A 26,569-nucleotide genomic window follows, 5' to 3' on the forward strand; every position below is an offset into this window, starting at 1 on the left:
CCTCTTTGGGAAGGATGAGCATAGAAGTGTGGGCATTGAAGAAAAAAAGCACAAATTCAGCGCAAAATGTTGGTAATCATAGTATGTCTATTAACATAAACCTTGTGTGTACTTTTATTTTCTCCACATGATAAAATGGTTCTCAGTGTTGATATTTCAAAAATGCTTTGAATGACTGTCTGGAAAATCTTTTCTAAACCCAAGATTCTACATTTTTCCCATTGAAAGGCGCATTATGACATTTTCATGACTGCCATTTACATGAGTGATGCCCTCACACAGGCTTCTCTCTGGGGCTCTGAAGACCAGTGCACTGGCTATAAAATCCTTTTGGCACCATTGTCTAGTGCTGTAAGTTAGAAGTGTTGATTTTGCAAATCTTTGTGAAAATCTAAAAGGTAATTTGAGAATAGCACGCATAGTTTGTTGGAATAGCTTGACCCTTGATTCAACTTTCCCAGACAATGTGAACAAAGATACCCTAATTCTCTGCCTGTGCAGACAATTTCCCACTATATAAGCTGTCCTTTAGATAATTCAAATTTTGTAGTCACTTGCTCCCTCCAGGTCTCTCTCAAGAAGCAACTGTTGTTTCACCTGGTCCTCACAGCCTCTTGTATTATTTCTCGGGTGGAGATTGCATTTCATTAAATTACTTCAGTAACTATCTCTCTCCCTGTGAAGAACATGAGTTCAGATAGGACAGGTCCAGTAATTATCTTTATAGTCTTCCAGTTCCAGTATCAGCACACAGAAAAGAGCAAGTATTAGGTAACTCTTGGCAGAATTGAAATTAATGTGAAAATTAAAGGTTTTACTGTTTAACAAAATGCAAACAAACTTAAATGGAACAAAATATCTCATCATTAGGTTTTGGCAAGGCCCTTTTAGGAAGAAATTAATTGTGAACCTTATAACCAAGTGCAAATTAATTATAAAAGCAACAGTGGGGAATCAAAGAAAATATCAGAAGCAAGACAAGTTACACTTTAAAATGTAAAAATAGTGATTAATTTTGTAAACTAATTGATAATGTAGTGATAAGTTGATAGTAGCTTTTTTTTTTAACCTTTATTTAATGAATATAAATTTCCAAAGTACAGCTTAAGGATTACAATGGCTTCCCCCCCATAACTTCCCTCCCAACCGGCAACCCTCCCCTTTCCTGCTCCCTCTCCCCTTCCATTCACATCAAGATTCATTTTCAACTCTCTTTGTCTACAGCCATACCACCCTGAACGCGCCCGATCTCATCTGATAGTAGCTTTTTAATATACTCTATTATTTCTAGAACCTGAAATCTGGCTTATAACTTGACTCAGAAAACAATGACCTATATTCCAAGTTAATGTATAATGTAAGAAAATCTAAGACAATTCCTCTTCATCATTGGTATCAAGGCAATGATTTAAAAAGCAGGACAATCAGAGTGGATTTAGCATAGTGGCTGAGATGTCTGCATTCCAAGGAGTACCTGGGTTTGATTCCCAGCTCTGGCTCCTGAAGCCAGCTTCCTGCTAGTGTAGACCCTGGGAGCAGCAGTGATGGCCCATGTAATTGGGTTCATGCAACTCACATGGGAGATTTGCACTGTGTTCCCAGATCCTGGCTCTTGCCCAGGCCCTAGCCACATCTTGGCCATTGCAGACATTTGGGAAGTAAACCAGCAGATGGGAGTGCGCTCTCTCTTTCTCACCCTCTCTCCCTTTCTCCTTCTCTCCCTTTCTCCCCCCATCCCAATAAATTTTTTTTTTTAAAATTTAAAAAAATTGGCCGGCGCCGTGGCTCAACAGGCTAATCCTCCGCCTTGCGGCGCCGGCACACCGGGTTCTAGTCCCGGTTGCCCCTCTTCCAGGCCAGCTCTCTGCTGTGGCCAGGGAGTGCAGTGGAGGATGGCCCAAGTGTTTGGGCTCTGCACCCCAGGGGAGACCAGGATAAGCACCTGGCTCCTGCCATCGGAACAGCGCGGTGCGCCGGCCGCAGCGCGCTACCGCGGCGGCCATTGGAGGGTGAACCAACGGCAAAAGGAAGACCTTTCTCTCTGTCTCTCTCTCTCTCACTGTCCACTCTGCCTGTCAAAAATTAAAAAAAAAAAAAAAATTTTAAAAAATTTTAACAAGCAGGAAAATGGAGGGGATAAAACTGATAATTTCAGACTTTACTCCTTTAATTTATCCTTAAGGCCCCAAAAGAAAGAGAGATGAAGCAGAGAATGGAAGAGAACTTTTATAAAATTCTAATTAGTAACTTTAGATAATTTAGAATCCATCATATCCACTGAAATAAAATCAGACAACAATGAAAAGAATAATCAGAGAAATATCTGAAAGGGAATTTCAGTAATTTTGAAGTTCTCTGTTTAGAGCCCAATTTAGTGAAGAACAGCAGTCTTTTTATTAATGATAGTTGTACATATTTATTGGCTACAGGTGATATTTTAATACATGTACAGAGTGTATACTGGTCAAATCTGCGTAATCAGCATTTGTCCTTCTTTGACATCACTTTATGATTAGACTCCCGGAGCTCTGTTAGTCTATTTGCTCATAAAATATATAATGGATTATTGTGAACTATGTTCACCCCACTATGCTGTGTAGCACTAGGACTTCTTCCACAGCCTGACTCTCCTGTCATTTGCAGCCACGTGACTAGTGAAGTAAGCAAGCTAAAGGAAGACAATTACCACATGTCCTCTCTCATATATGGAAGCTAGTGAACAGCATCTGAACATAGAATAGTGGCTACTAGAGGTGGGGAGAGGTAGTGGGGGACAGAAAGTTTGGATGTTGGATACCAGAACAAGAGTCTTAAGTGAAACCGAGGACATCTGACATTACTGGCCTTTGATCACCCATCCTCTTTTATCAACTTCATTTCATTTTTTTTCTTTCTTTTTTTTTTTTTTGGACAGGCAGAGTGGACAGTGAGAGAGAGAGACAGAGAGAAAGGTCTTCCTTTTGCCGTTGGTTCACCCTCCAATGCCACCGCGGCCGGCGCATCACGCTGATCCAAAGCCAGGAGCCAGGTGCTTCTCCTGGTCTCCCATGCGGTGCAGGGCCCAAGCACTTGAGCCATCCTCCACTGCACTCCCGGGCCACAGCAGAGAGCTGGCCTGGAAGAGGGGCAACCGGGACAGAATCCAGCGCCCCAACAGGGACTAGAACCTGGTGTGCTGGTGCCGCAGGTGGAGGATTAGCCTATTGAGCCGTGGCACCGGCCTCACTTCATTTTTTTTTAAAGATTTATTTATTTATTTGAAAACCAGAGTTATGCAGAGAGAGGAGAGGTAGAGAGAGAGGGAGAGAGAGAGAGAGGTCTTCCATCCAACGGTTCACTCCCCAATTGGCCGCAACAGCCAGAGCTGAGCCAGTCCAAAGCCAGGAACCAGGAGCTTCTTCCGGGTCTCCCACACTGCTGCAGGGGCCCAAGGACTTGGGCCATCTTCTACTGCTTTCCCAGGCCATAGCAGAGAGCTGGATTGGAAGTGGAGCAGCCGGGCCTCGAACCAGTGCCCATATGGGATGCCGGCGTTTCGGGCCAGGCCATTAACCCACTGTACCACAGCACAGGCCCCTCAACTTCACTTCAATGAGTATATGATAAACTGTTCTTCAAGAACACATTTAACACTGTGAGTTGCTTCTTGAGCCTGGTTAATCGAGTACCCAAAACAGTACCCAATGACTTCGAGAGCATGCTCAACAGCAGCTTCAGTGTCCTGCTGGTCACCTACCTGGCCAATCTCACAAAGTCACAGATTGTCCTCAATGAGAAATTTGTACCTGTGAATGGGCCGCAAGCTGCACTCCTTCCAGTCTGGTGTCAGCCACAGGACTCAGAATGAAGAAATGGTTTCTTTGTGATCTCGAGGCACCTGAGTCAGCCACTGCTTGTGACTAAACAAGGACTACCTTTTTTAAGGTAAAAAGAAGGAAATATCCTATTAGAACAGTTTTAACAATTTATGACTACCATGATTTGTAATAACTTCCCAAATCAAGACAGACATCATTTCTTTACCTTAAATGTTCACATGATTTTGTGACTATTTTAAAATTTACTTTATATGAGTGAAGTTGAACACTGTTTTGATTATTGTTTATAGCTCTTTTCTATTTTCCTGCTGAACTATGGTCTTCTTTTTATTTGTTAAACTCTTTATTTGGTAGAATGTTAAGTCTTTGAGTATAATGTAAATTAAAAATATGCTATCACAAAACTAATAAATAAATAAATACCAAGTTAAAAATGTTCATTGTAACTCTCTGTAATCAACCCTACCACACTTCTGGCACTAGGAAACTACTTACCAGCTTTCTCTTCTTGTAAGTTAGTCATGCATTTCCTGGAATTTCAAATAGATGGTATCACATTGTTTTTGACCAGCTTCTTTGCTGCACAAAACATTTTTTATATTGTTGTACATTCTTTTAACTTTATTATTGAATAATAGTTCATCATATTGTTATCAAAACTAGGTTCTTTGGCTCACCTGCAAATAGAAATAGACAAGAGACCGATGTGCAACCCAGGCAAGAATAACTGGAGGCCTACACTTGAGTACAAGGGAGATACCACAGTGGGAAGATGAACAAGTGCTTTCATCATCTTGGGAAGGCATGGTGGGTCCCTGGGTACAGACAACATTCCAAATTTGCACCTGGCTGGGTATCCAAATGCTATTGTATTTTTTGCATACTACAAATCCACATTGCTCACTACCACCACCACAGGAAGGTCACATATTAGTTGTACCCTGCTATTCTGGGCATGAACTCAGAGTAAAAAGGTCCTAACCTGGCAGGTAGGATCTGGAGGAACTATTCCAGCTTGGTTTGGAGCTGCAGATGGATACATCAGTCAAAAGACAGACACATGTCACGTTGGGAGGGGCTTCTTTAAATGAGTCCTGTTTCTATCCTGTCTCAGTATGGCCATACCATAAACAGTTTGATCACTCATTCACTTATTAATTGGCATTTGGGTTTCTTCCAGTTGGGTGTAATTGTGAATAGAATTGCTATGAATTTTATTAAAAATAAGTTTTGCATGGACATATACTTTCATTTATTTGAGTAAATACCTATGTGTGGAATTGCTAAATAATATCTTAATTATATGCTTAACTTTATAAGAAACTGAAAATCTGTTTTCTCAAAGTGGACATGACATTCTCCTTCCTGTCTAGCAATTTAGGAGAACTACAAAAAGCTTTACATCTTTGCCAACATTTTTTCAAAACTTTATTATCAATTCCAATATCATTTTTCATTTTTCAGAGCATTCTCGTGGCTCAATAGTGGTTTATGCTCCTGATGACTAATAATGCTGATATCTTTTCATGGACCATATGTGTATGTGTGTGTGTGTGTGTTGTATGTATATATTTGGCTTCTATCAAGTATCTGTTCAAATATTTTACTTGTTTATTATTGTTTGTATTTTCGAGTTGTGAGAGTTCTTTGTTTCTGGATACAAGTACAGTTTTATACATGCGTACTAAGAAAAGTTCTCCCAGTCTGCAGCATGCCTTTCATTTCCTTAGGGTTCTTTAACAGTACAAACACTGTTAGTTTTAATAAATTCTATCATTTTGTTTGCTTGGCTTGTGTCCTAAACTATTTTCCTATACCACATTCACAAAGATTATCTCCTGTATTTTCTTCTAGAACTTTTATTGTTTTGTCTTTCATATTTGATTTTTTTACACATTTCAAGATACATTTTACATTTCAGGGTTAGAGAGAGTGAAAGAGAGAGATATCTTCCATCAGCTAGCTCATTCCCAACATGGTGGTAATGGTCAGAGCTAGGTCAGGCCTAAGTCAGGAGCCAGGAACTTCTTACAGGTCTGTCACACAGGTGGTAGGGACCTAAGTACTTGGGCCATCTTCCGCTGCTTTCCCAGGCACATTAGCAGGGAGCTGGATTGGAAGTGGAGCAGCTATATGGACTACCAGCATTGCAGACTGTCGCTTAAGCTGCTATCCCACAATGCGGGCCCCTCAAGATAATTTTTGAGTATAATGTAATATATATGCTAAGATTTAATTTTACTGATGTGGATATCCAGTTGAAAATTGCTGAAATTATTACCACTTAATATACTGAATTTCCTTGAAATATTTATTTTAAAAAAACGAATAATTATGTATTAATTTATATATATATTAATTATATATAAAAATATATATATATTAGACAGCACCTTTCTTAGCTCCTCTAATAATGACTCTGTCCTTTGTTCTAGACCCTGTCTAGTGCACTTGGGCCTCATTCCTTTGTAATCATAACCTCTACTCTACCACCAATGGCTCTACTCCCAACCTGTGTGTACTGATGGTCCTCTTCCCCACTTAATGCTGTATAATTGTTCAGACCTGGTAAATGCCACTCTTAGGATCATTGGTTACTATCCTCACCCTGTCTTTTATGACCTTGTCTAAATATGATCAGAGTCGGGGAACTTGGAAGGCTTCCATAGCCTTGGCAACTCATGATGACAGCCTAGGGTGGTTACTGGTGCCATAAACTAGAGTGTCAATTTGTTGGGTCAACAACAGGAGCCACTGTGCGCTTGCTCCTGATGTGGGATCTCTGTCCTTAATGTACTGTACATTTTGATTTAATACTATAACTAGTACTCAAAAAGTATGTTTCACTTTGTGTTTCTATGTGGGTGCAAACTGTTGAAATCTTTACTTAATGTATACTAAATTGATCTTCTGTATATAAAGAGAATTGAAAATGAATCTTAATGTGAATGGAAGGGGAGAGGGAGCGGGAGAGGGGAGGGTTGCGGGTGGGAGGGAAATTATGGGAAGGGGAAGCCATTGTAATCCATAAGCTGTATACTGGAAATTTATATTCATTAAATAAAAGTTAAAAAAAATTATATATAAAAATATATATGGATCAATTTCTGAACAATCTATTCTATTGCATTTGTCTACATGTCTAGTTCTTTGCTAATATTCACTGTCTTAAGTTCTGTAACTTTATAGCATCTTGAAATTAGATAGTGTTCATTCTCCAACCTGATTCTTAATTTTCAAAATTGTATTGGATATTCTAGGTCCTCTGTATTTCCATATGAAGGAACTTCAGAAAGTTAATTAAAATATTTAATATGAAAAAGCTATATATGTGTTCCAAAATTTTTGGACCCAAATAAATTTGTTTTATGTTTTTTGTTCTTTTTAATCTTTTTTTTTAAAAAATATTAGATTGACTACGTAAACATTGCTCATATTTGTGAGCACCATATGACGTTTCATTATAGGTAGACATTGTATAATATCCAGTCAGAGTTAATATAGCTCCCTTTCAAGCATTTAACATTTCATTATAATGAAAGCATCCAAAATCCTATCTTCTAGGAATTTTGAACAGAGAAATAGACAGCACATTAACATTATAGATAGTCACCTTACTGTGCAATAGAACCCTACTCCTAACACGCTATAACCTGCACCCCTTAATCAATCTTTCCCCAACCCTCCCTCTCCAGCCTCTGGTAACCACTATTATGTTTTTAACTTCTAGAGTTCACCAATTTTTGAGACTCCACATATGAGTGAGATCATGTGACGTTTGTCTTCTGTGCTCTGCTTATTTCACTTAACATAATGGCCCACAGTTCCATCCATGTCATTGCCAATGACAAGATTCCATCCTTTTTATGGTGAGTAGTATTCCATTGTATATGTGCACCATACTTTCTTAATCCATTCATCCATGTTTCCATTTCTTGGCTATTGTGATTAGTGCTGCAATAAACATGGGAGTACAGATGTCTCTTTGATAGAGTGATTTCATTTCCCTTAGATATATAACCAGTAGTGTGATTGTCGGATCATATAGTAATTCTGTTTTTGGTTTTTCTGGGGAACTCCAATGCTATTTTCCACATTGGCTATACTAATCTGCATTCCCACAAATGGTGTGCAAGGGTTCCCTTTTCTCCACATCCTCACCAACACTTGCTATCTTTTGCTTTTTGATAACAGCCAATCTTACTGGAGTGAGGTGATAGCTCATTGGGATTTTGATTTGTATTTTCACAGTGATTAGTGATGTTAACATCTTTTCATGTACCTGTTAGTCATCTGTATATGTCTTCCTTTGAGAAATATCTGTTTAGATCTCTCCATTTTAATTGGCTCATTTATGGTTTTGCTATTGTGTTGTTTGGGATTCTTACATATTCTGGATATTAACCCTTGTCAATGAATAGATTGCAAATATTTACTCCCATTTTATAGGCTGTCTCTTCTCTTAGGTAATTATTTGGACTTGCAAAAGCACTTTGGTCTCATGAAATCCCATTGTCTATTTTTGCTTTTGTTTCTTTTCTTTCTTTTTTTTTTTTTTTTTGACAGGCAGAGTGGACAGTAGAGGGAGACAGAGAGAAAGGTCTTCCTTTTTGCCGTTGGTTCACCCTCCAATGGCCGCTGCAGAAGGTGCGCTGCGGCCGGCGCACCGCACTGTTCCGATGGCAGGAGCCAGGTGCTTCTCCTGGTCTCCCATGGGGTGCAGGGCCCAAGGACTTGGGCCATCCTCCACTGCACTCCCGGGCCATAGCAGAGAGCTGGCCTGGAAGAGGGGCAACCGGGACAGGATCGGTGCCCCGACCGGGACTAGAACCCGGTGTGCCAGCGCTGCAAGGCGGAGGATTAGCCTACTGAGCTGCAGCGCCGGCCTGCTTTTGTTTCTTGTGCATTGGGAATCTGATGAAGAAATTTTTGGCCATTCCAATGTCCTGAATGGTTTTCCTATGTTTTCTTCTAATAGTTTCTTCTAATAGATCTCACATTTAGGTCTTTAATCCATTTTGAGATGATATTTGTATGTGGTGAGAAATAAGGGATTAGCTTCATTCTTCTGCATATAGATATCCAATTTTCCCAGCATCACTTATTTAAAAGACTACCCTCTTTCCAGTTGACTATACACTTGTGAGTTTACTTCTAGGGTCTCTAGTCTGTTTCTTTAGTCTATATATCTGTTTTTATGCCAATACCATGTTTTGTTTTGTTTTGTTTTATTTTAACTCTGTAATGTATTTTAAAGACAAGTAGTATTAAATCTCCTGCTTTGTTTTTCACAAAATTGCTTTGGCTAGTTGAGGTTTTTTTGGTTCCTACAAATGTCAGCAGTGTTTATTTATTTATTTATTTATTTATTGTTCTGTAAAAAAGAATGTAATTGGGATTTTGAATCTGTAAGTCATTTTTTTTGACAGGCAGAATTAGACAGTGAAAGAGGGAGAGACAGAGAGAAAGGTCTTCTTTTTTCCGTTGGTTCACCCCACCAAGTGGCAGCCACGGCTGAATCTGTAAGTCATTTTGAGTACTATGGACATGTTAATGATACTGATTCTTCAAATCCAATTGTATAACTTTCTTTACTTGTGTCCACCTCAATTTCTTTCATGAATGACTTATATACGTTTTCATACCTATCTTTCACCTCTTTGGTTATATTTATCCCTAGGTTTTTTTAAATTATTTTTGTAGCTGTTGGAAATGGAATAACGGATAACTTTTTTAATGTCTTTTTCAGATAACTTACTATTGGTATGTAACAATGATAGTGCTTTTTGCTTGTTGACTTTGTTGAGTTTATTTATTAGTTCTAATAGCTTTTTGGTGGTGTCTTTGGGGTTTCCTACATATAAGATTATGTCTTATGCAAATAGTGACAATTTGGCTTACTCTTTTCCAATTTGTATTCCCCTTTTTTTCTTTCTCTTGCCTAACTGCACTTATTAGAACGTCCAGTACTAGTTTAAATAAAACTGGTGAAAGTGGGAATCCTTGTCATGTTCCAAATCTTAGAGGGAAAGCCTTCAGCGCTTCCCCACTAGATCTTGGCTTGCTAAATTTGGCTTTTATTATGTTGATGTATATTCATTCGACACTGAGTTTTTATCATGAAGGGATCTTGAGTTCTGCAACTACTGATGTGATTATATGATTTTCCTCCTTCATTCTGTTGTATACCACTTTTATTGATATGAACCATCCTTGCATCCCTGGAATGAATCTCACTTGATCAAGGTAGCTTGTTGGATTTGATTTGCTAGTATTTTTTTGAGGATTTTTTTAATCTAGTTCATCAAGGATTTGGGCCTGTACCTTTCTTCTTTTGTTGTATCTTTATCTGGTTTTGGTATCAAGGTAATTCTAGTCCCATAGAATGAATTTGGAAGCACTCCCTCCTGTTCCACTTTTTCAAATAATTTAAGGATCAGTGGTGGATCTAAAGTTCTATAGATTCATGTTAGGTCCAACTGATATAGGGTGCAATTTAACTCTGCTATTTCTTTGTTAATTTTATGTCTAGATAACCTGTTTCTAAAGTGAGGTGTTAGGACCCAGCATTGTGGTATAGCACTTAAAGCTGCTGCCTGCAATGTGACATCCCATATGGGTGTTGGTTTGTGTCCCAGCTGCTCCACTTCCAATCCAGCTCCCTGGGAACGGCCTAGGAAAAGCAGCAGAAGATGGCCCAAGTGTGTGGGTCCCTGCCACCCATGTGAGAGACCTGGAGAAGCTCCTGTGTCCTGGCTTTGGCCTGGCCCAGGGCTGGCCTTTACAGCCATAAGGGCAGTGAACCAGCAAATGGAAGATCCTTCTCTTTCTGTCTCTCCTTTTTTCTCAATAACTCTTTCAAAATATGTAAAATAAATTTTTTTTTCTTGACAGGCAGAGTGGACAGTGAGAGAGAGAGACAGAGAGAGAGGTCTTCCTTTTCCATTGGTTCACACCCCAATGGCCACCACGGCTGGCACACCACACCAATCCAAAACCAGGAGCCAGGTGCTTCTCCTGGTCTCCCATGCGGGTGTAGGGCCCAAGGACTTGGGCCATCCTCCACTGCCCTCCCGGGCCACAGTGGAGAGCTGGACTGGAAGAGGAGCAATGGGACAGAATCTGGCGCCCCAACCAGGACTAGAACCCAGGGTGCCGGCACCGCAGGCAGAGGATTAGCCTATTGAGCCGTGGTGCCGGCTAAAATAAATCTTAAAAGAAAGTGTTAAAGTTCCCTGAGATTATTGTACTGGAATCTATCTCTTCCTTTAGGTATGCTAATACTTGTTTTATGTATTAGTGTGCTTTGATATTAGTGCATATACATTTATAAGTGTTATTTCCTTTTGATAGATTCAATCCTTTATTATTATAGAATGACACATTGGTCTCTTTTTACTGTTTTTTATTTAAAATCTATTTTATCTGATGAGAAATCTAGCTTTTTTCTGGGTTCCATTTGCATGGAATATCTTGTGTCATTCTTATACTTTATTTTTTTAAAACTTTTATTTAATGAGTATAAATTTCCAGTGTACAGCTTATGGATTACAATGGCTTCCCCCACCATAACTTCCCTCCCACCCACAACCCTCCCCTTTCCCGCTCGCTCTCCCCTTCCATTCACATCAAGATTCATTTTCAATTCTCTTTATATACAGAAGATCAGTTTAGTATATATTAAGGAAAGATTTCAACAGTTTGCCCCCACATAGTAACACAAAGTGAAAAATACTGTTGGAGGTACTAGTTATAGCATTAAATCACAATGTACAGCACATTAAGGACAGAGATTCTACATGATATTTCTTTAAGAATTGATTAATTTTCTATGCAATTTCCAATTTAACACCAATTTTTTTTCATTTTCAATTATCTTTATATACAGAAGATCGATTCAGTATATACTAAGATTTCATCAGTTTGCACCCACACAGAAACACAAGGTGTAAAAATACTGTTTCAGTACTAGTTATAGCATTACTTCACATTGGACAACACATTAAGGACAGATCCCACATGAGACGTAAGTACACAGTGACTCCTGTTGTTGATTTAACAATTTGACACTCCTGTTCATGGCGTCAGTAATCTCCCTAGGCTCTAGTCATGAGTTGCCAAGGCTATGGAAGCCTTTAGGGTTCGCCGACTTTGATCTTATTCCGACAGGGTCATAGTCAAAGTGGAAGTTCTCTCCTCCCTTCAGAGAAAGGTACCTCCTTCTTTGATGGCCCCGTTCTTTCCACTGGGATCTCACAGAGATCTTTCATTTAGGTCTTCTTTCTTTCTTTTTTTTTTTTTTTTTTCCCAGAGTGTCTTGGCTTTCCATGCCTAAAAAAAATACTCTCATGGGCTCTTGAGCCAGATCTGAATGCCTTAAGGGCTGATTCTGAGGCCAGAGTGTTGTTTAGGACATCTGCCATTCTATGAGTCTGCTGTGTCTCCCACTTCCCATGTTGGATCGTTCTCTCCCTTTTTGGTTCTATCAGTTAGTATTAGCAGACACTAGTCTTCTTTGTGTGATCCCTTTGACTCTTAGACCTATCAGTGTGCTCAATTGTGAACTGAAGATGATCACTTGGCCTAGTGAGATGGCATTGGTACATGCCACCTTGATGGGATTGTATTGGACTCCCCTGGTACATTTCTAACTCCATCATTTGGGGCAAGTCTGATTGAGCATGCCCCAAATTGTACATCTCCTCCCTCTCTTTTTCCCACTCTTATATTTAACAGGGATCACCATTCTTATACTTTCAATATATGTGTGTTGTTAGAGGTTTCCCTGATCTGCTATTGATAGGCTTTATTGATTCAGTCTTACAATACTGCCCAGTATCAAATTTGCCCCAAATCAGCCATTGATATGTTGGTGTTCAGTATGCAGTGGGTAAGTGCTTAAGAAGGGGGTAGTATGGCCGGCGCCATGGCTTAACAGGCTAATCCTCCATCTTACAGCGCCGGCACACCGGATTCTAGTCCCGGTTGGGGCACCGGATTCTATCCCGGTTGCCCCTCTTCCAGGCCAGCTCTCTGCTATGGCCCGGGAAGGCAGTGGAGGATGACCCAAGTCCTTGGGCCCTGCACCCACATGGGAGACCAGGAGAAACACCTGGCTCCTGGCTTCGGATCAGCACGATGTGCCGGCTGCAGCGGCCATTGGAGAGTGAACCAACGGCAAAAAGGAAGACCTTTCTCTCTGTCTCTCTCTCTCTCACTATCCACTCTGCCTGTCAAAAAAAAAAAAAAAAAAGGGTAGTCCATCCTTACAGGCCTTTTCATCAGCCTGTAGTAGACTTATACTCTTTGTCCTGTGTCCACAAATGTCATGATGTTAGATCCCATCTAGAATACTAAGCCCACCAAAATCAGTGCATCTTGGGGATAGGACCAAAGCTCATCTTGCTACGATTTGTCTGCTGCTGAGGTTGGCTCACTGGCCAGTGCTATAACCTGTCAACCACTGATGATATTGGCTAGGGTATAACTGTTCAACTAGACCATGTAACTGCACTGGGCACTGAAGCAGGTAGATCCAGAGGCTCTGTCTGCAGGAATTGGTCTGGTGACAAGGACTGTTAGGATCTGCTCAATACTGGGTTTTATCAGCCTGGCACTGAGTCCCAAAACAGTCCCATAAAACCTTGTTGTCTGCCTAAGGTTGTAGGAGGGGTGATTGAAGCAGCCACTCAGCTACTTAGGAAAGTTCTTGGTAGTTCACAGGTGGATCTCAAGGTCACCAGACACTGCAAAAGCTTGGGAGTACACACCAGACGTGCAAGAGGCTGGTGAGTATATATCCTAAACTATTCTGTCTCACCAGAGTGCAGGTTTTCACCTGATACTGGGGCAATCTAGAGAGTGTCCACAGGCTCTCGCCTCCAGTTGGAAACCATTAGGATCTACCTGGCACTGGACTTTACCAGCCCAGCACTAAGTTTCAAAACACAGCCCTGCGGTCCCCTGCTATTTGTTCAGCATTGAAAGAGACAGATAAAGGCAGCATATGGGCACCTAGATTGGTCTCAGACTACTCACACTTGTGTCTCGTAGTCACAGAATCCCACAAAGTTTTGGGTGTGTGTGCCAAGCCCAGCAGAGGTGGGCATGACATATGCTAAAATGAGTTTGAGCCTCTTCCTCTCCTCTGGAGCACAGGTCTCCACTTGATGCCAGGCAAACCTAGAGGCTCAGTCTGTGAGCACTGGCCAGGGGCTAGAGGCCTTTGGGCTGTAAATATGGTAGGCCCATCTCTGAGCTCCCAAGCATGGTCTTGAACTCCCTCTTCTGGCCTCTACACACAGCTGGAGTTCAGTTTTCTGCTGTCAGCCGGGGTTGCGGTGGCACAGGCTGTTTCACTGTGGGTGCTCCAAGTAGTTACAGCATGGATAGGGTCTGGGATAGGGGCAGGGAATGTTCAGTCTCACTGGTTTTTTTTTTTTTTTTTTTTTTTTTTTTTTTTTTTTGCAGTTTCCCTGACACTGGGATTTTATTCACACTCTCTACCCAACTAGGGAGGGCCTCTGGCTCTCCACACCGTGCTCCTTGGAGCTGGGGGAGGGGTATTAGGGAGAACTCTATTTCTTATTCTCTTTAATGGAATTTTTCTATGAATTATAAGACAAGCCACTGTGGCCTCTCACCTGGCTTCTGTAGCTCCTGTGCAGGTGGATTGGTATGTGTGTAGCCCTTCATTTTGGTGTCTCTGCCAGGAGGTGGTGGCTGGGGCCTCTTAGCTGCCATCTTGGTTACAATCTTCTATAAATTCATCTCTTAATCCTGTTTTCCATGAACTTCTTAATGTACTCTTGAATAAAATTGTAAAGATCTACAAAGAAAAGCTATAGAAATTTATACTGGGACTATGTGGAATCAACAGAACAATTAGAGAAATTCTAAGATTTTAATAACACTGATTCCTCAGTCTATGAACATGATATACATCTCCATTTGTATAGACCTTTTTAAATTTTCCTCAGCAATGCTTGACATTGTTCAATGTATAGGTATTACATATACTTTGTTAAATTTATATTTGGGTTTTTATTTTTATACTATGTAAATAGAATGTTTTTCATTTGACATTCTAGGTGTTCATGTTTAGTATAAAAATATTCAATAGAGGTACCAGTGCTGTGGCATAGTGTGTATGCTGCTGCCTGTGGTGCCAGGATCCCATATGGGCACCAGTTCAAGTCCCAGCTGCTCCACTTACAATCCTGCTCCCTGCTAATGTGCCCGGGAAAGCAGTGGAGGAAGGTCCAAGTTCTTGAACCCCTGCACTCAAGTGGGAGAAACAGGAAGAAGCTCCTGGCTCCAGGTTTCAGATTGGCCCAGCTCTGATGGAAGATCTCTCTTTCTCTGCCTCTGCCTCTCTGTAACTCTGCCTTTCAAATAAATAAATATTTTAAAAAACTTTCAATAGAGTTTTGTACATTGTGCTTGCATTATACCATTTAACTCAATCTATTAGATAGTTCTAGTTGTTTCTTTGCAGATTCATTACGTTTTTTTTTTTACATATGCTATCATAGTTCTGCAAACAGAAAGTTTTACTTTTTCCTTTACATCCTGAATATTTATTATTTCTTTCACTTCTTTGTTGCGATAACTAGAAACCCAACAAAAATACTGGCTCAAATGGTGAAAGCATACATTCTTGTCTGTTCAATCTGAGAGGAAAAACATTCGTTCCTTCATTATTAAGTATAATACAAGTTGTAAGTTCTTCACAGACTCCATTTGAAAGAGTTTTCTTCTATTTCTAGTTTCCCAGTGATTTGTTGTTTATTACTAATGAAATCCAGCGCCCCAACTGGGACTAGAACCCGGTGTGCCGGTGCCGCAAGACGGAGGATTAGCCTGTTAAGCCACGGCGCCGGCCTAAAATTAATCAATTTTTTAAAAATATCATGTAGGATCTCTGTCCTTAATGTGCTGTACATTGTGATTTAATGCTATAACTAGTACTCCAACAGTATTTTTCACTTTGTGTTACTATGTGGGGGCAAACTGTTGAAATCTTTACTTAATATATACTAAACTGAATTGAAAATGAATCTTGATGTGAATGGAAGGGGAGAGGGAGTGGGAAAGGGGAGGGTTGCGGGTGCGAGGGAAGTTTGGGGGGGGGGGATGGGGAAGCCATTGTAATCCATAAACTGTACTTTGGAAATTTATATTCATTAAATAAAAGTTTTAAAAAAATTATTTCTTAAATTTTTGGTAGAATTCACTAGAAGTTCACCTAATATTAGAATTTTCTTTGTGGACCTTAAAAAGATTATTTTCAAAAAATTACAGAGAGAGGGAGAGACAAAGAGAGTGAGATTTTCCTTATGCTGGTTTATTCCCCATATGGCCACAACAGCCAGCGCTGGGCCAGGCCAGAACCAGGAGCTGGGAGGCTCATCCATGTCTCCCACATAGATGGCAAAGGCCTGAACATTTGGGTCACCTCCCGCTGCTTTTCTCAGGCCATTAGCAGGGAGCTGTATCAGAAGTGAAGCAGCAGGAACATGAACTGGCACCCATATGAGATGATGGGATGTGAGTGTCACAGGAGACAGCTTTACCTGTTAACCGCAACACTGGCCCCAGAGACTTTAATTATAAACTGTTTAAACTATATTCTTTTAAAAGGATATTGAAAGTCATTCCAATTTTCTATTTCTTTTTGAGCCAATTTTGATTATTTGTGAATTTCACTTACGTTTATCTTTGTTTATTACAAATTTGGTAATGTAGTCTTGCCACTTAAGTCTATTTTGTCCGATATGCATTGCAAAAATTTCTCTAGGATATATACTTAGGTGTGAAACTTAAGGATTTTGTCTTTTCTATTATACCTTTTTTTTTCTTTTACAATAATTTCTGATCTTATCTTTATTTATTTGAAACAGAGAGGAGACAGAGATCTCTCATCCGCAGTTTCACTCCACAAGTACTCACAACAGCTGGGTCGAAACCAGGGACAGATCTCCCATATAGGTTGCAGGGACCCAATCCAGGTCTCCCACGTGGGTTGCAGGGACCTAAGTGCTTGAGCCATCACTGCTGCTCGCTAGGGTGTGCGTTAGCAGGAGCTAGAATTGGGGGCGGAGCCAGGACTTGAATCCAGCCACTCTAATGTGGGATATAGGTGTCCCAGGCGGTGTCCTAACAGCTACACCAAATGCCCGCCCTTGATTTTTATCTTGCTTTGTTTTCTTTTTTTTATTTTATTATTTTTTTTTTTTTTTGCTTCTTCCATCATTTTCTATCTATTCCTGGTTCTTGAATTCAGTCAGCCTTCTGCCTTCTTCTTCTTCAAAATAATATTCCCTCTTAGTACTTTTTTTTGCAAATCCCTCAAATTTTGATCTTTATTGTTTTCATCATCCTTGAATTCGAAACACATTTTATTCTTCGTAAATATTCCTTTTTGGACTTGGAGCTCCTTGAAAATATATTTTTTTGGAATTTTCAAATGTATGGGGTTTTACATTTTTAAATATTGTTTGTTATATGGTTTATACTAGGCTGCATTGTTGACAGAAATTATGAACTATATGACACCTGGTCTTTGAAGTTTGTTAAGGCTTGCTTTATGATCTAGCACATAACCAAATTTGTTTGTTTTGATACTCCTCATGTTGTTGAGAAGAATATTGTTTCTTTCATCATTGAGTATGTGATTCTATATATATCCATTAACTCAAGGTTTCTAAATATATGACTCAGTCTCCCATACATTCATTAAAATTTTAATTTACACAGCTATCAGTAATTGAGAGATGTGTTGAAATCTCCCTTTTTGAATACTGATATATCCATTTGTCCTACAGTTAAATAAATTTTGCCCTCTATGTTTTGAAGCTTTATAAATTTTACATTGCATCATATATTTTATTGAATTATGCAAATTCAGAGTTTTAGAACTTTCTGTTGAAACAAATGGCTTATCTGTGTCTTGTGATCCTCTCTGAATTCTTCTGGCCTCAGTCTGTGTTAATAATGGCGGATACTGTGATTCAGGGAGTTAAGCCACAGCCTGTTATGTCCACATCCCATGTCAGGTTGCCTGAATTCAAGTCCCACTTCTGTTTACAATTTAGCTTACTGCTAATGCATGCTGGGAGGCAGCAGATAATGGCTCAAGTACCTGCCACACATGTAGGAGACTAGGAGTTCCAGGCTCCAGGCCCAGCCCTGGCTATTCAAGTCATTTGGGGAATTAAGCAGAAGATTGAAGATTTCTGTCTCTGAATTTCTCTCTCTCTCTCTCTGCTTTTTAAAACACTATATGTTTTAAAGAAGTGGCAAAGCTGGGACACAAACCAGCTCTCACATGGGATGCCAGCTTTACCCACCATACCTCAATACTGAATCTACTTTTTCTCTGGTAGATCTTTTTTATTTTAATTTTTATTTAATTTTTAAAAATTTTTAGTTAATTTTACTTTTATTTTCCTTGGTCCTTATGTTTTGGTGTTTTTGTTAAAAACACACAAAGGGTTTTGTGTTATGTCCACAATCTATCTTTTAGCTAATAAAATAGTTAACTAGATTTATGTCTATCATCTTGTGCTTTCTCTTTATTTTCCTTTTTTGTATTTTTTTGCTTTCTTCAGGTAAATTGTTAGTTTGCTTCTTTATTTTTAATTGTATGGTAAATTTTAAGTACAAATCTGCTATTTTAATCATTTAAAATGCACAATCCAGTGGCATTTCTTGCATTCAGAATGTGGTGCCACCACCACCTGTTTCCAAAACCTTTTAATCAGTCCAAACAAATTTTCTAACAAATGAGAAACAACTCCTTTCAATCTTCCTTTCCCTTAGGCCCTGGTTACTGCTAATCTACTTTCTAAATTGATCAATTTGCCTCTTCTAGATATTTTATATAACTGAAATCATAGGATCTTTGTCCTTTTCTGTATGGCTTATTTCACTTAACAAAGTCTTCAAGGTTCACTGACGCTGTAGCACATATCTGAACTCCATTGCTTTTTATGACTCAATAATGTGTGTCTCTACTATATTTCATTTGGCCATTCATCTGCTGATGGACACTTGGGTAGTTTCACCTCTGCCTATTCTAAGTAATGCTGCAACAAACGTGGGGGCACATAAATTTGAGTTCCTGTTTCCAATTCCTTTTGGTATATACCTAAGAGTGGATTTGTGATTTACTTTACTTATTTGATATTTTTCCTTCTATTGGTTGAAGATTGCAGACTCCATGTCTACTCTTTTTTGGTTATTGCTTAAATTGTATCTTGCTTCAATGAAAACAAAGCCTAAAGTTGATATTTTTACTCTCTCCAAACACTACCAAGAGTTTAGAAGTTTTACTCAGATTTTCTCCATCCCAGCTAACAAGGATTTGCTGTGCAGAGTTAGGTTCTGTATTCTTTTAAATCCCACAAGGTATTTATTACCCTTATTATTATTACTGGTGTTTTTATATGACATAATTTAGATAATAACAATTACAGAGTATAGTGTGTAACATAAAACAGAGGAAGAAATGAGTCTTGATTTTTTAAGGTTTATTTATTTATTTGAAAGTCAAGAGTTACATAGAGGGAGAAGGAGAAGCAGAGAGAGAGACAGCGAGAGGTCTTCCATCCGCTGCTTTACTCCTTGATTGGCCACAACGGCTGAAGCTACGCCGATCCGAAGCCAGGAGCCAGGAGCTTCTTCCAGTTCTGCCACACAGGTGTAGAGGCCCAAGGACTTGGGCCATCTTGTACTGCTTTCCCAGGCCACAGCAGAGAGCTGGATCAGAAATGGAGCAGCTAGAACTCGAACAGGCACCCATATGGGATGCTAGCACTGCAGGCAGTGGCTCTACCCGCTACATCACACTGCTGGCCCCAAGTTTTGATTTTTTTTATTAAGATTTATTTATCTATTTTAAAATCAGTGTTACATAGAGTGAGACACAGAGAAAGATCTTCTATCCACTGGTTCACTCCCCAGATGATCCCAATGGCCAGGTCTGAGCCAAGCCGAAGCCAGGAGCAAGGAGCTTCATTCAGATCTCCCACATGGGTGGCAGGGCCCAAACATTTGGGACATCTTCTGCTGCTCTCCCAGGCCATGAGCAACGAGTTGGATTGGAAGTGGAGCAGCTGGGACATGAACCAGCACCCATATGGGATGCAGGCATCACAGGTGGTGACTTTACCTACCGCACCACAATGCCAGTCCAAGCTTTTGATTTTTTTAATGTAACACTATTCATACTTTTAAGGTAACTATTAGTAAAAGTAGGTAAATAAAAAATTAAAATTCTCAAAATAATCCCTTAATATTTTGTACAACAACAAAAGACCAGTGTGACAGATTTCAGCTCAAGGATCTCTAGCTTACAATCTATGATGTGAACTGACATTGCCGTTGTATTCAATTCATTCTGGTTTGCTTTTCCTGTGTACAGACAGAACAAGATACACCATCTACCTTGATTATACTAATGCATTTTTGAGCCATATCAACTCAAGCACAGAACCCTACATTCCTTCCTCAATGCTTCATTTGTGACACAGCAGGCCAGTAAGATTCCACCACTGGTTTGCTCAGCACACAAAAGTTGAGTGTCTAATACACAGCAGCATGGTTCTACACACTGGGGACAAAGCACTGAATATACAAACAAGAAAGAGTGTGTTCTGGGGGGTTATGTGTAGAGATAAAGACAGAAAACAAAAGGATAAACAAAGTATATGACATGCCAAGTGGTGGAAGCATTCTAGAGAAAGGAACCAGAGAAGGTTGATAGTCCTGGGGGTGGGGGCTGGAAGGTGTTTGCAAGAACTGGGAAGATTTCATTGAAGAGGTGATACCTGAGCAAGGCCTCATGGCAGAGAAGATAATAGCCTGTGAGAATTTATACTCCTTTTCTTAGTGTAGACTTGATGCTAGGGGCTGGACTCAGAGCCTGGACTATGTATCACAGCCCCTTTTGCATCTAGACAAAGCTACATAACTAATCCTCATTAATGGGATTTGGTAGAATGCTTTGTCTCACCTCAAAGCTGGCATTTTAATGAATCTAGAATGCTTTCTCCACAGTCTGTTTGCCTCCTTCCAGTCCAAGCAGAGGCTCTGAGAATTTAGAAGAGTGCTGTCCATTATAAATATGTGAGCCATAAATGTCATTTTAAATGTTCTAGGGGTCATGTAAATATAAGTAAGTAAAGAATGAAAGAAAGAAAGAGAAAGAGAGAGAGAGAGAGAGAGAGAGAGAGAGAAACAAAACAGGTAGAATTCCATTTTAACAATGCATGTTTGAACCTAGTATTTCCAAATAGTATTTCCATATGGATTCAAAGTAAAAAATATTACTGAGATACATCCCACTCTTTTTTTCAAGAATCAGAATGTACTTTAGACTTATAGCACAATCAAGTGTTACAAACCACATCCCAGGTAATCATTCCCATCCGTGTCACCACCAAGGACACACTGGACACTGCAACTCTAGCATGTGATGGAGCAGTAAGATAACGAAGACAGATTGCTGATGCCACTTGTCAATTACGAACACCTGCACTGTGTTATTACATGACAGAGAAATAAGCTTCTTTTGTATTCATCTTCTGGAATTTTGAAGTCTGTCTGTTACAGGAAATGATTTCCTCCACGTGGTGTATTGAAAACAAAACAAAAAAAAATGAAATGTTTGGAATTAACTTGGCAATTAGGCAGCAACACGTTGCACAAAACAGATATTGGATTCTAGAAAGCAGAGTCTCATGCTATGCATGTTATTATCTGTGGATACTTAAAAGACAGGACAAGTCTAAGGAGCCTGCAGGATGAGAACAAGTTTGAAAGATCCAGAACACAGTGGATGCTATGTTGGTCTGTTTCAGCTGCCATAACAAAATACCATAGTCTGAGTGATTTAAACAACAGACATTCTTGTCTCACGGGTGTGGAGACAACAAGTCCAAGATCAGGCTGCCTACAGGGCTGGTTCTGATGAGGCCCTTGTTTTGCGTGAAGATAGCCACTTTCTCACTGTGATCCCACAGGGCCTTTTTTCTGTGCTCCTGGTCTCTTGCTCTTAAGAACAGGAATCCTAGTGGATTCCTGCACCCTTGTGACTTCATTTGACCTTAATTACTTCCTTAAAGGCCCTATCTCCAAAAAGAGTTACACTGGGGATTAGGGCTTCAGTGTATATGAATTTGGGGGACAGATTTCAAGCCATAAAGGATATTTAATGTTCTCGTCTGCATTTAGGAGAATTACAAGAGAGGTGTTTAGGAAAGAATTGGCTGATTTACAACAAAAATGAAAGGCAATATTAAGGACTTAGAAATCTGGGTGGGTTTGGGGACTTGCGGACTTGGAAAAGTGACTGCTTCTATACACCAAGCATTAGAAGATAAGACCCAAAATGTTTTGAGTAAAATACCCGGTAAGTTGCATGTGTTAAGCAGAAGTTTGGAAGGCTGAAGCAGAGATCATGGTAACTATTCTCTTTCTACCAATCGTATTGCTTCAAGAGGCCTGAAGTTACTTACATTAAATTAAGAGAGAAAAGGACAGAGGCAAGCAAGTTAAGGAAAGAAATAGAGCAGACTTAAGAATCATTTGTAGCACAGAACTATGGATATGACTAGAAGCTAAGGGAACAGTGTTTCTTAAGGAATCATGCCAATAATGAGCCGGGCCTTAAAAAGCCTGAGTGTGTGAAAATACCCACATGAGAGCAATTATATAGCAGGAAGAAGCTATAAAAGAAGTGTAAAGGGATGGGCTTTTGGCAGGAGTTAAGATACCTCTTGGAATGTCGTCATCCCATATCAGAGTACCTGTTTCAAGTCCCGTCTACTCTGCTTCTGAACCAGCTTCCTGCTAACGTTCACCCCAGGAGGAAGCATGTGATGGCTCAAGTACTTGGGTATCTGCCACCTATGTGAGAGACCCAAATTAAGTTTCAGACTCCTGGCTTCCAGCTGGCCCAGCCCTTGCTGGGGATGGAAGATATCTCTTTCTCTTTTTTTCTCTGCCCACCTCCCCCTGTCTTTCAAATAAATAAATAAATATGAAGCTGTGAAAGCTTCCAGGAGGTCATGTTCCTTGACAGCATTTGCAAATATTGCCGAAAGGATAATGGACAAGGCAGAACATTCCAGATGGCAGAGACAATAACCACACAGAAGGAACAAGGAACTCCCTCCTACGGAGCAAGGCCACAGTCTGATGAAGAGATCTTCACCACTTCAAGTGCCTACTCGGTCAGATTTCTACTGCCATGCATCAGCCTTCCCCTTCCCAAATAAAATTTTCTCTGTAGTTATCTTGTTCTTAGTTGATATTTGTTATATGAGGTTGGTAAGGGGTAAGGAGGTTGGCAGACCCTTTGTCTTTTACTTTAGAGGTCTCTGCACTGAAGAAGCCACATTAACCAGATTTCCTGTGCTTTGTCCTGGATATGGTGCGTAGGTGAAACTTTGGGTTGTATCCTGTGGGATACAAGGGTCACAGAGACATTTGGTGGACAAAGGCAGAAACAGCCAGCTGCCAGTGAGTTCTTGCTCCCATCCATAGTGTTAACTTCTTACTGGGCTGTGCTGCAAAGCTAGTGACTATAATCACAGCTCCCCTGGAATCCAAGCTGGTATGTGACGTGGGTAAGACACTGCATTCTTTCTCCACTGTCGTTTTCCCCTTCTGCAAGCTGGCAACAGAGGACTCGGGACTTGTCTAAGGATACTGCACTGCACCAAAGCAGAAGGTGCCCAGTCCCTAAGTTACCACACCCAGGAAAGCCACCCACCCTGGCACACTGTCATCAGACTATCAGGTGAGTAAGAAATAAACTGCTGTTTTGTAATTTTCTTTGGTCTAGAAATTAATTTGCTCCAGAAGAAGCGAGGCAGGGAGCTGTGCAGCTCTCTGGATAAAGGTAGTCCAGCAGAGGAACAGTAAATGCGTGTTCCTTAGGCAGACAAGTAACAAGTGTATCCAAGGATTAGCAAGGAGCTGAGTGTGCCTGAAGCAAAGCAAACAAGGAGAAGAATTGAAAGCGATAACATCAGATTGGTTTTAAAAAAAAAAAAAAATGTATGTGAAGAGATAGATAGGTCTGGGCCTCTTAACTTACAAGGCCTAAAGCCCAACAGATTATTATCAAGCCCCTTCTATCAGGTTCTATTTGCCTCTCAATCAGAAAACTTCATTGTAGCTTAGACAGCACCTTTCTTAGCTCCTCTAATAATGACTCTGTCCTTTGTTCTAGACCCTGTCTAGTCCACTTGGGCCTCATTCCTTTGTAATCATAACCTCTACTCTACCACCAATGGCTCTACTCCCAACCTGTGTGTACTGATGGTCCTCTTCCCCACTTAATGCTGTATAATTGTTCAGACCTGGTTAAGGCCACTCTTAGGATCATTGGCTACTATCCTCACTCTGTCTTTTATGACCTTGTCTAAATATGATCAGAGTCGGGGAACTTGGAAGGCTTCCATAGCCTTGGCAACTCATGACGACAGCCTAGGGTGGTTACTGGCGCCATAAACTAGAGTGTCAATTTGTTGGGTCAACAACAGGAGCCACTGTGCGCTTGCTCCTGATGTGGGATCTCTGTCCTTAATGTACTGTACATTTTGATTTAATGCTATAACTAGTACTCAAACAGTATGTTTCACTTTGTGTTTCTATGTAGGTGCAAACTGTTGAAGTATTTATACTAAATTGATCTTCTGTATATAAATAGAATTGAAAATGAATCTTGATGTGAATGGAAAGGGAGAGGGAGCGGGAGAGGGGAGGGTTGCGGGTGGGAGGGAAATTATGGGAGGGGGAAGCCATTGTAATCCATAAGCGGTACACTGGAAATTTATATTCATTAAATAAAAGTAAAAAATAAATAAATTAAAAAAAAAATGGCCAGAGTCTTAAGACTCTAAAAGCTATTGTAAGGACTTTGGCTTTTACTTTGAGCTAGGAAGCTACTGCAAAGAAGCAACCTGAGGGTCTGCAGCAGAAGGGGCCAGGATCTGGCATGTCATTGGATCACTATAGCTGCTGCTTAGGGACAAATCACAGGGTGACAAGCAGGAAGTGCAGTTCTGAAACTGGGAAAACTATCCAGCGGAGAGATGGAATGAGGTGGTTGTGACGGAGGTGGTAAGCAGCGTTTGGATTCTGAACCTATCTTTGAGGTAGTGCCAAAGGCTCCTTGTCAGAAATTCAGGCATCAATAATAGCTATGCTTCTGACTGGCTAGTCAGAGAACTATATACATACTGCAAGTTAAAACTGACTCCCAGAAGCGCATAAACTCTTTGGTATCCTCTGTAGTGAAAAGCGCTCTACCAAAGCATAATAGTACTACTGCTTCACTATAAGTATCACTAATTAATGTGCAAAAAATAAGCAAAACTACCCCAAGGTTTTACAAATTCTCAGCTACTTAGCCCATAAATACTTTTCAGTGAGCTCTAACACTATTAATATATTTTCATCTTCCTTGTCATCTTTAATATTAACCATGAGGGACAAGATTGTTTTGGATTCTTTCAAACAGTCCACTGTGATTGTTCTAAAACAAATAAACAAGAAAACTAGGCTATCTGCTCCGTCAGGGTTCTCTGGAGAAACAGAAACAACAGGGCTATGCATAGAGGAGAGTCACTTCAAGGAATGGGCTTACATGACTGAGGAGGCTTGGCAAGTCCAAAATCTGAAGGCAACACCTGGCAGGATGAAAACTTAAACACAAGAACTCAACTTGCAGTTCAAGTCCAAAGTCAGCCTGCTATGAACCAGGAAGAGCTGATGTTGTAGATGGAGCCTGAATGCTGAAGGCTGGCAGAATCCCCTCTCGCTGAGGGAGGTCCTCCTTTCAATTTACGCCTTCAATTGGGGGATGAGGACGCCCCCCCCCCCACAAAGGGCAACCTGCTTCACTTAACGTCTTCCAATTTGAACATCAATTTCATCCAATCATCTTCATTGAATCTTTGACCAGCTGTCTGGGCACCATGGCACAGACAATGTGACATGTAAAATTAACCTCAGCCTTTAAATAAGAAAACCCCAAGATGCCCCTTTCTTGGGCCACAAAACTCAGTAAAGCTTGCCTCTCACCAACTTCACAGTTCTTTCCCTTATTGGCTAATTGCATTTAATAAGAGAATCATCAGCCAATGGCAAGAACTGAATAAGTTTCTTAATAGTGAGCAAGTTTTAATTAATCTATTTCTTTGACTTTTTAAAGTTTTACCTCACAGGTACATCATGTGGAAGTCCACACTGGCAAAATTGTCTGGTTTCCTCTATTTATAATTTGTTTTCAGGGCCAGTGTTGCGGTATAGTGGGTAATCTTGCTGCCTGCGATGCCAACATCCCATGAGGGTGCCAATTCCAGTCCCAGCTGCTCCACTTCCAATCCAGCTCCCTGATAAATTCCCTGGGAAAGCAATGCAGGATGGCCCAAGTGACTGGGCCCCTGACACCCATATGGAAGGTCCAGAGTAAGCACCTGGTTCCCAGCTTCAGCCTGGCCCAGTCCCAGCCGTTGCTGCCAACTGGGGAGTGATCCAATGGATAGAAGCTCTGCCTCCGTATCTCCCTCTCTCTGTATAACTCTAAATTTCAAATAAATAAACCAATCTTTTAAAAAATATGTTCTCAGTTTTGCTTCAAATGACTTTGTAATTTTTTTTAACGTAAGAGTCACTGGGGAAAGCACAAATAACTGTATTGTACTTTAATAAGCCATTTTGCTTAGTTTGTAATG

The 26,569-nt window shown here is 40.3% G+C and overlaps 1 protein-coding gene across 1 annotated transcript in view; it reads right to left on the minus strand.

Moving 5' to 3' along the window:
• NAV3 (neuron navigator 3) overlaps window positions 1-26,569 on the minus strand; it is a 1,248,892-nt gene that overhangs the window by 1,214,476 nt on the left and 7,847 nt on the right. Inside the window, exons 5-7 of the mRNA XM_062203163.1 lie at window positions 14,462-14,646; window positions 4,314-4,397; window positions 3,786-3,914 (exon numbers count right to left, since the gene is read on the minus strand). The gene's annotated coding sequence lies outside the window, so the exon portion shown is untranslated. The remainder of the gene's footprint in view (window positions 1-3,785; window positions 3,915-4,313; window positions 4,398-14,461; window positions 14,647-26,569) is intronic.

Source organism: Lepus europaeus, chromosome 10, assembly GCF_033115175.1.
Source record: "Lepus europaeus isolate LE1 chromosome 10, mLepTim1.pri, whole genome shotgun sequence".
Lineage (NCBI taxonomy): Eukaryota > Metazoa > Chordata > Mammalia > Lagomorpha > Leporidae > Lepus > Lepus europaeus.